The sequence below is a fragment of the Schistocerca gregaria genome, unplaced genomic scaffold (genome assembly GCF_023897955.1).
Source record: "Schistocerca gregaria isolate iqSchGreg1 unplaced genomic scaffold, iqSchGreg1.2 ptg000174l, whole genome shotgun sequence".
In the NCBI taxonomy this organism is placed as follows: domain Eukaryota; kingdom Metazoa; phylum Arthropoda; class Insecta; order Orthoptera; family Acrididae; genus Schistocerca; species Schistocerca gregaria.
The window spans coordinates 4,354,401-4,363,800 of record NW_026061726.1 but is presented as its reverse complement, the minus strand read 5'-3'; positions in this window follow the sequence as shown (position 1 = coordinate 4,363,800).

Here is a 9,400-nt window from a genome sequence, read left to right as displayed (position 1 = left end):
ACTCTCATGGAGAAAAGTCCGCATGGTGCTTATTGTGTTCAATGCCGATTCAATTTCTGTGCTTCATCAACACTCTGAAGCTCCACAGATTACAGAATGCCTCCAGATGTGCTTCGGAAACTACTACTAGTCTTCCAGTGAACGATCAAAGCGTACACAGTTTAAGACATTACTCTCATGGAGAAAAGTCCGTCTGGTGCTTATTGTGTTCAATGCCGATTCAATTTCTGTGCTTCATCAACACTCTGAAGGTCCACAGATTACAGAATGCCTCCAGATGTGCTTCGGAAACTATTACTAGTCTTCCAGTGTACGATCAAAGCGTAGACAGTATAAGACATTACTCTTATGGAGAAATGTCCGCATGATGCTTATTGTGTTCAATGCCGATGCAATTTCAGTGTTTCTTCAACACTCTGAAGGTCCACAGATTACAGAATGCCTCCAGATGTACTTCGCAAACTACTACTAGTCTTCCAGTGAACGATCAAAGCGTAGACAGTTTAAGATATTACTCCCATGGAGAAAAGTCCAGATGGTGCTTATTGTGTTCAATGTCGATGCAATTTCTGTGTTTCATCAACACTCTGAAGTTCCACAGATTACATAATTCCTCCAGATGTGCTTCGGAAACTACTACTACTCTTCCAGGGAACGATCAAACATAGACAGTTTAAGACATTACTCCCATGGAGAAAAGTCCGCGTGGTGCTTATTGCGTTCAATTCCGATGCAATTACTTTGTTTCATCAACACTCTGAAGTTCCACAGATTGCATAATGCCTCCAGATGTGCTTCGGAAACTACTACTAGTCTTCCAGGGAACGATCAAACATAGACATTTTAAGACTTTACTCCCATGGAGAAAAGTCCGCATGGTGCTTATTGTATTCAATGCCGATTCAATTTCTGTGTTTCATCAACACTCTGAAGGTCCACAGATTTCAGAATGCATCCAGATGTGCTTCAGAAACTACTACTAGTCTTCCTTTTAACGATCAAAGCGTAGACAGTATAAGACATTACTCTTATGGAGAAATGTCCGCATGGTGCTTATTGTGTTCAATGCCGATGCAATTTCTGTGTTTCATCAGCACTCTGAAGGTCCACAGATTACAGAATACATCCAGATGTGCTTTAGAAACTACTACTAGTCTTCCTTTTAACGATCAAAGCGTAGACAGTTGGAGATATTACTCTCATGGAGAAAAGTTCGAATGGTGCTTATTGTGTTCAATGCCGATGCAATTTCTCTGTTTCATCAACACTCTGAAGGTCCACAGATTACAGAATGCCTCCAGATGTGCTTCGAAAACTACTACTAGTCTTCCAGGGAACGATCAAAGCGTAGTCAGTTTAAGATATGACTCCCATGGGGAAAAGTCCGCATGGTGCTTATTGTGTTCAATGCCGAGGCAATTTCTGTGTTTCATCAACACTCTGAAGGTGCACAGATTACAGAATGCATCCAGATGTGCTTTGGAATGTACTACTAGTCTTCCAGGGAACGATCAAAGTGTAGACAGTTTAAGACATTACTCCCATGGAGAAAAGTCCGCATGGTGCTTATTGTTTACAATGCCGATGCAATTTTTGTGATTCATCAACACTCTGAAGGTCCACAGCATACAGAATGCATCCACATGTGCTTCGGAAACTACTACTAGTCTTCCACTGAACGATCAAAGCGTCGACAGTTTAAGACATTACTCCCATGGAGAAAAGTACGCATGGTGCTTATTGTGTTCAATGCCGATGCAATTTCTGTGTTTCATCAACACTCTGAAGGTCCACAGATTAGAGAATGCCTCCAGATGTGCTTCGGAAACTACTACTTGTCCTCCAGTGAACGATCAAAGCGTAGACAGTTTAAGACATTTCTCCCACGGAGAAAAGTCCGCATGGTGCTTATTGTGTTCAATGCCGATGCAAAATTCTGTGTTTCATCAACACTCAGAAGGTCCACAGATTACAGAATGCCTCCAGATGTGCTTCGGAAACTACTACTAGTCTTCCAGTGTACGATCAAAGCATAGACAGTTTAAGACATCACTCCCATGGAGAAAAGTCCGCATGGTGGTTATTGTGTTCAATGCCGATGCAATTTTTGTGTTTCATCAACCCTCTGAATGTCCACAGATTACAGAATGCCTCCAGATGTGCTTCGGAAACTACTACTAGTCTTCTAGGGAACGATCAAAGCATACACAGTTTAAGACATTACTCCCATGGAGAAAAGTCCGCATGGTGCTTATTGTGTTCAATGCCGATGCAAATTTTTGTGTTTCATCAACACTCTGAAGGTCCACAGATTACAGAATGCATCCAGATATGATTCGGAAACAACTACTAGTCTTCCAGTGAGCGATCAAATCGTAGACAGTTTAAGACATTACTCACATGGAGAAAAGTACGCATGGTACTTATTGTGTTCAATGCCGATGCAAAATTCTGTGTTTCATCAACACTCAGAAGGTCCTCAGATTACAGAATGCCTCCAGATGTGCTTCGGAAACTACTACTAGTCTTCCACTGAACGATCAAAGCGTACACAGTTTAAGACATTACTCTCATGGAGAAAAGTCCGCATGGTGCTTATTGTGTTCAACGCCGATTCAGTTTCTGTGTTTCATCAACACTCTGAAGGTCCACAGATTACAGAATGCCTCCAAATGTGCTTCGGAAACTATTACTAGTCTTCCAGTGTACGATCAAACCGTAGACAGTTTAAGACATTACTCTTACGGAGAAATGTCCGCATGGTGCATATTGTGTTCAATGCCGATGCAATTTCTGTGTTTCATCAACACTGTGAGGGTCCACAGATTACAGAATGAATCCAGATGTGCTTCGAAAACTACTACTAGTCTTCCAGGGAACGATCAAAGCGTAGTCAGTCTAAGACATTACAGAATTGTAATTATTGTGTTCACTGCCGAGGCAATTTCTGTGTTTCATCAATACCCTGAAGGTCCACAGATTACAGAATGCCTCCAGATGTGCTTCGGAAACTACTACTAGTCTTCCAGGGAACGATCAAAGCGTAGACAGATTAAGACATTACTCCCATGGAGAAAAGTCCGCATGGTGCTTAATGTGTTCAATGCCGGTGCAATACCCTGAAGGTCCACAGATTACAGAATGCCTCCAGATGTGCTTCGGAAACTACTACTAGTCTTCCAGGGAACGATCAAAGCGTAGACAGATTAAGACATTACTCCCATGGAGAAAAGTCCGCATGGTGCTTAATGTGTTCAATGCCGGTGCAATTTCTGTGTTTCATCAACACTCTGAAGTTACACAGATTACAGAATGACTCCAGATGTGCTTCGGAAACTACTACCAGTCATCCAGGGAATGATCAAAGCGTAGAAAGTTTTAGACATTTTTCCGATGGAAAAAAGTTCGCATGGTGCTTATTGTATTCAATGCCGATGGAATTTCTGTGTTTCATCAACACTCTGAAGGTCCACAGATTACAGAATGCATCCAGATGTGCTTCGGAAACTACTACTAGTCTTCCACTGAACGATCAAAGCGTCGACAGTTTAAGACATTACTCCCATGGAGAAAAGTACGCATGGTGCTTATTGTGTTCAATGCCGATGCAATTTCTGTGTTTCATCAACACTCTAAAGGTCCACAGATTAGAGAATGCCTCCAGATGTGCTTCGGAAACTACTACTTGTCTTCCAGTGAACGATCAAAGCGTATACAGTTTAAGACATTTCTCCCATGGAGAAAAGTCCGCATGGTGCTTATTGTGTTCAATGCCGATGCAATTTCTGTGTTTCATCGACACTCTGAAGGTCCACAGATTACAGAATGCCTCCAGATGTGCTTCGGAAACTATTACTAGTCTTCCAGTGTACGATCAAAGCGTAGACAGTTTAAGACATTACTCCCATGGAGAAACGTCCGCATGGTGCTTATTGTGTTCAATGCCGATGCAATTTTTGTGTTTCATCAACCCTCTGAAGGTCCACAGATTACAGAATGCCTCCAGATGTGCTTCGGAAACTACTACTAGTCTTCCAGGGAACGATCAAAGCATAGACAGTTTAAGACATTACTCCCATGGAGAAAAGTCCGCATGGGGCTTATTGTGTTCAATGCCGATGCAATTTTTGTGTTTCATCAACTCTCAGTAGGTCCACGGATTACAGAATGCATCCAGATGTGCTTCGGAAGCAACTACTAGTCTTCCAGGGAGCGATCAAATCGTAGACCGATTAAGACATTACTCCCATGGAGAAAGGTACGCATGGTGCTTATTGTGTTCAATGCCGATGCAATTTCTGTGTTTCATCAACACTCTGAAGGTCCACAGATTACAGAATGCCTCCAGATGTACTTCGGAAACTACTACTAGTCTTCCAGTGAACGATCAAAGCGTACACAGTTTAAGACATTACTCTCATGGAGAAAAGTCCGCATGGTGCTTATTGTGTTCAATGCCGATGCAATTTCTGTGTTTCATCAACACTCTGAAGGTCCACAGATTACAGAATGCCTCCAGATGTGCTTCGGAAACTACTACTAGTCTTCCAGTGTACGATCAAAGCGTAGACAGTATAAGACATTACTCTTATAGAGAAATGTCCGCATGGTGCTTATTGTGTTCAATGCCGATGCAATTTCTGTGTTTCATCAGCACTCTGAAGGTCCACAGATTACAGAATACATCCAGATGTGCTTTAGAAACTACTACAAGTCTTCCTTTTAACGATCAAAGCGTAGACAGTTGGAGATATTACTCTCATGGAGAAAAGTTCGAATGGTGCTTATTGTGTTCATTGCCGTTTCAATTTCTGTGTTTCATCAACACTCTGAAGGTCCACAGATTACAGAATGCCTCCAGATGTGCTTCGAAAACTACTACTAGTCTTCCAGGGAACGATCAAAGCGTAGTCAGTTTAAGACATTACTCCCATGGGGAAAAGTCCGCATGGTGCTTATTGTGTTCAATGCCGAGGCAATTTCTGTGTTTCATCAACACTCTAAAGGTGCACAGATTACAGAATGCATCCAGATGTGCTTTGGAATGTACTACTAGTCTTCCAGGGAACGATCAAAGTGTAGACAGTTTAAGACATTACTCCCATGGAGAAAAGTCCGCATGGTGCTTATTGTTTACAATGCCGATGCAATTTTTGTGATTCATCAACACTCTGAAGGTCCACAGCATACAGAATGCATCCACATGTGCTTCGGAAACTACTACTAGTCTTCCACTGAACGATCAAAGCGTCGACAGTTTAAGACATTACTCCCATGGAGAAAAGTACGCATGGTGCTTATTGTGTTCAATGCCGATGCAATTTCTGTGTTTCATCAACACTCTGAAGGTCCACAGATTAGAGAATGCCTCCATATGTGCTTCGGAAACTACTACTTGTCTTCCAGTGAACGATCAAAGCGTAGACAGTATAAGACATTACTCTTATGGAGAAATGTCCGCGTGATGCTTATTGTGTTCAATGCCGATGCAATTTCAGTGTTTCATCAACACTCTGAAGGTCCACAGATTACAGAATGCCTCCAGATGTACTTCGGAAACTACTACTAGTCTTCCAGTGAACGATCAAAGCGTAGACAGTTTAAGATATTACTCCCATGGAGAAAAGTCCAGATGGTGCTTATTGTGTTCAATGTCGATGCAATTTCTGTGTTTCATCAACACTCTGAAGTTCCACAGATTACATAATTCCTCCAGATGTGCTTCGGAAACTACTACTAGTCTTCCAGGGAACGATCAAACATAGACAGTTTAAGACATTACTCCCATGGAGAAAAGTCCGCGTGTTGCTTATTGCGTTCAATTCCGATGCAATTACTTTGTTTCATCAACACTCTGAAGTTCCACAGATTACATAATGCCTCCAGATGTGCTTCGGAAACTACTACTAGTCTTCCAGGGAACGATCAAACATAGACAGTTTAAGACATTACTCCCATGGAGAAAAGTCCGCATGGTGCTTATTGTATTCAATGCCGATTCAATTTCTGTGTTTCATCAACACTCTGAAGGTCCACAGATTTCAGAATGCATCCAGATGTGCTTCAGAAACTACTACTAGTCTTCCTTTTAACGATCAAAGTGTAGACAGTATAAGACATTACTCTTATGGAGAAATGTCCGCATGGTGCTTATTGTGTTCAATGCCGATGCAATTTCTGTGTTTCATCAGCACTCTGAAGGTCCACAGATTACAGATTACATCCAGATGTGCTTTAGAAACTACTACTAGTCTTCCTTTTAACGATCAAAGCGTAGACAGTTGGGGATATTACTCTCATGGAGAAAAGTTCGAATGGTGCTTATTGTGTTCATTGCCGTTTCAATTTCTGTGTTTCATCAACACTCTGAAGGTCCACAGATTACAGAATGCCTCCAGATGTGCTTCGAAAACTACTACTAGTCTTCCAGGGAACGATCAAAGCGTAGTCAGTTTAAAACGTTACTCCCATGGGGAAAAGTCCGCATGGTGCTTATTGTGTTCAATGCCGAGGCAATTTCTGTGTTTCATCAACACTCTGAAGGTGCACAGATTACAGAATGCATCCAGATGTGCTTTGGAATGTACTACTAGTCTTCCAGGGAACGATCAAAGCGGAGACAGTTTAAGACATTACTCCCATGGAGAAAAGTACGCATGGTGCTTATTGTGTTCAATGACGATGCAATTTCTGTGTTTCATCAACACTCTGAAGGTCCACAGATTAGAGATTGCTTCCAGATGTGCTTCGGAAACTACTACTTGCCTTCCAGTGAACGATCAAAGCGTAGACAGTTTAAGACATTACTCCCATGGAGAAAAGTCCGCATGGTGCTTATTGTGTTCAATGCCGATGCAAAATTCTGTGTTTCATCAACACTCAGAAGGTCCACAGATTACTGAATGCCTCCAGATGTGCTTCGGAAACTACTACTAGTCTTCCAGAGTACGATCAAAGCATAGACAGTTTAAGACATTACTCCCATGGAGAAAAGTCCGCATAGTGGTTATTGTGTTCAATGCCGATGCAATTTTTGTGTTTCATCAACCCTCTGAATGTCCACAGATTACAGAATGCCTCCAGATGTGCTTCGGAAACTACTACTAGTCTTCCAGGGAACGATCAAAGCATAGACAGTTTAAGACATTACTCCCATGGAGAAAAGTCCGCATGGTGCTTATTGTGTTCAATGCCGATGCAAATTTTTGTGTTTCATCAACACTCTGAAGGTCCACAGATTACAGAATGCATCCAGATATGCTTCGGAAACAACTACTAGTCTTCCAGGGAGCGATCAAATCGTAGACAGTTTAAGACATTACTCCCATGGAGAAAAGTACGCATGGTGCTTATTGTGTTCAATGCCGATGCAATTTCTGTGTTTCATCAACACTCTGAAGGTCCACAGATTACAGAATGCCTCCAGATGTGCTTCGGAAACCACTACTAGTCTTCCAGTGAACGATCAAAGCATACACAGTTGAAGACATTACTCTCATGGAGAAAAGTCCGCATGGTGCTTATTGTGTTCAATGCCGATTCAATTTCTGTGCTTCATCAACACTCTGAAGCTCCACAGATTACAGAATGCCTCCAGATGTGCTTCGGAAACTACTACTAGTCTTCCAGTGAACGATCAAAGCGTACACAGTTTAAGACATTACTCTCATGGAGAAAAGTCCGTCTGGTGCTTATTGTGTTCAATGCCGATTCAATTTCTGTGCTTCATCAACACTCTGAAGGTCCACAGATTACAGAATGCCTCCAGATGTGCTTCGGAAACTATTACTAGTCTTCCAGTGTACGATCAAAGCGTAGACAGTATAAGACATTACTCTTATGGAGAAATGTCCGCATGATGCTTATTGTGTTCAATGCCGATGCAATTTCAGTGTTTCATCAACACTCTGAAGGTCCACAGATTACAGAATGCCTCCAGATGTACTTCGGAAACTACTACTAGTCTTCCAGTGAACGATCAAAGCGTAGACAGTTTAAGATATTACTCCCATGGAGAAAAGGCCAGATGGTGCTTATTGTGTTCAATGTCGATGCAATTTCTGTGTTTCATCAACACTCTGAAGTTCCACAGGTTACATAATTCCTCCAGATGTGCTTCGGAAACTACTACTAGTCTTCCAGGGAACGATCAAACATAGACAGTTTAAGACATTACTCCCATGGAGAAAAGTCCGCGTGGTGCTTATTGCGTTCAATTCCGATGCAATTACTTTGTTTCATCAACACTCTGAAGTTCCACAGATTGCATAATGCCTCCAGATGTGCTTCGGAAACTACTACTAGTCTTCCAGGGAACGATCAAACATAGACATTTTAAGACATTACTCCCATGGAGAAAAGTCCGCATGGTGCTTATTGTATTCAATGCCGATTCAATTTCTGTGTTTCATCAACACTCTGAAGGTCCACAGATTTCAGAATGCATCCAGATGTGCTTCAGAAACTACTACTAGTCTTCCTTTTAACGATCAAAGCGTAGACAGTATAAGACATTACTCTTATGGAGAAATGTCCGCATGGTGCTTATTGTGTTCAATGCCGATGCAATTTCTGTGTTTCATCAACACTCTGAAGGTCCACAGATTACAGAATACATCCAGATGTGCTTTAGAAACTACTACTAGTCTTCCTTTTAACGATCAAAGCGTAGACAGTTGGAGATATTACTCTCATGGAGAAAAGTTCGAATGGTGCTTATTGTGTTCAATGCCGAGGCAATTTCTGTGTTTCATCAACACTCTGAAGGTGCACAGATTACAGAATGCATCCAGATGTGCTTTGGAATGTACTACTAGTCTTCCAGGGAACGATCAAAGTGTAGACAGTTTAAGACATTAATCCCATGGAGAAAAGTCCGCATGGTGCTTATTGTTTACAATGCCGATGCAATTTTTGTGATTCATCAACACTCTGAAGGTCCACAGCATACAGAATGCATCCACATGTGCTACGGAAACTACTACTAGTCTTCCACTGAACGATCAAAGCGTCGACAGTTTAAGACATTACTCCCATGGAGAAAAGTACGCATGGTGCTTATTGTGTTCAATGCCGATGCAATTTCTGTGTTTCATCAACACTCTGAAGGTCCACAGATTAGAGAATGCCTCCAGATGTGCTTCGGAAACTACTACTTGTCTTCCAGTGAACGATCAAAGCGTAGACAGTTTAAGACATTTCTCCCATGGAGAAAAGTCCGCATGGTGCTTATTGTGTTCAATGCCGATGCAAAATTCTGTGTTTCATCAACGCTCAGAAGGTCCACAGATTACAGAATGCCTCCAGATGTGCTTCGGAAACTACTACTAGTCTTCCAGTGTACGATCAAAGCATAGACAGTTTAAGACATTACTCCCATGGAGAAAAGTCCGCATGGTGG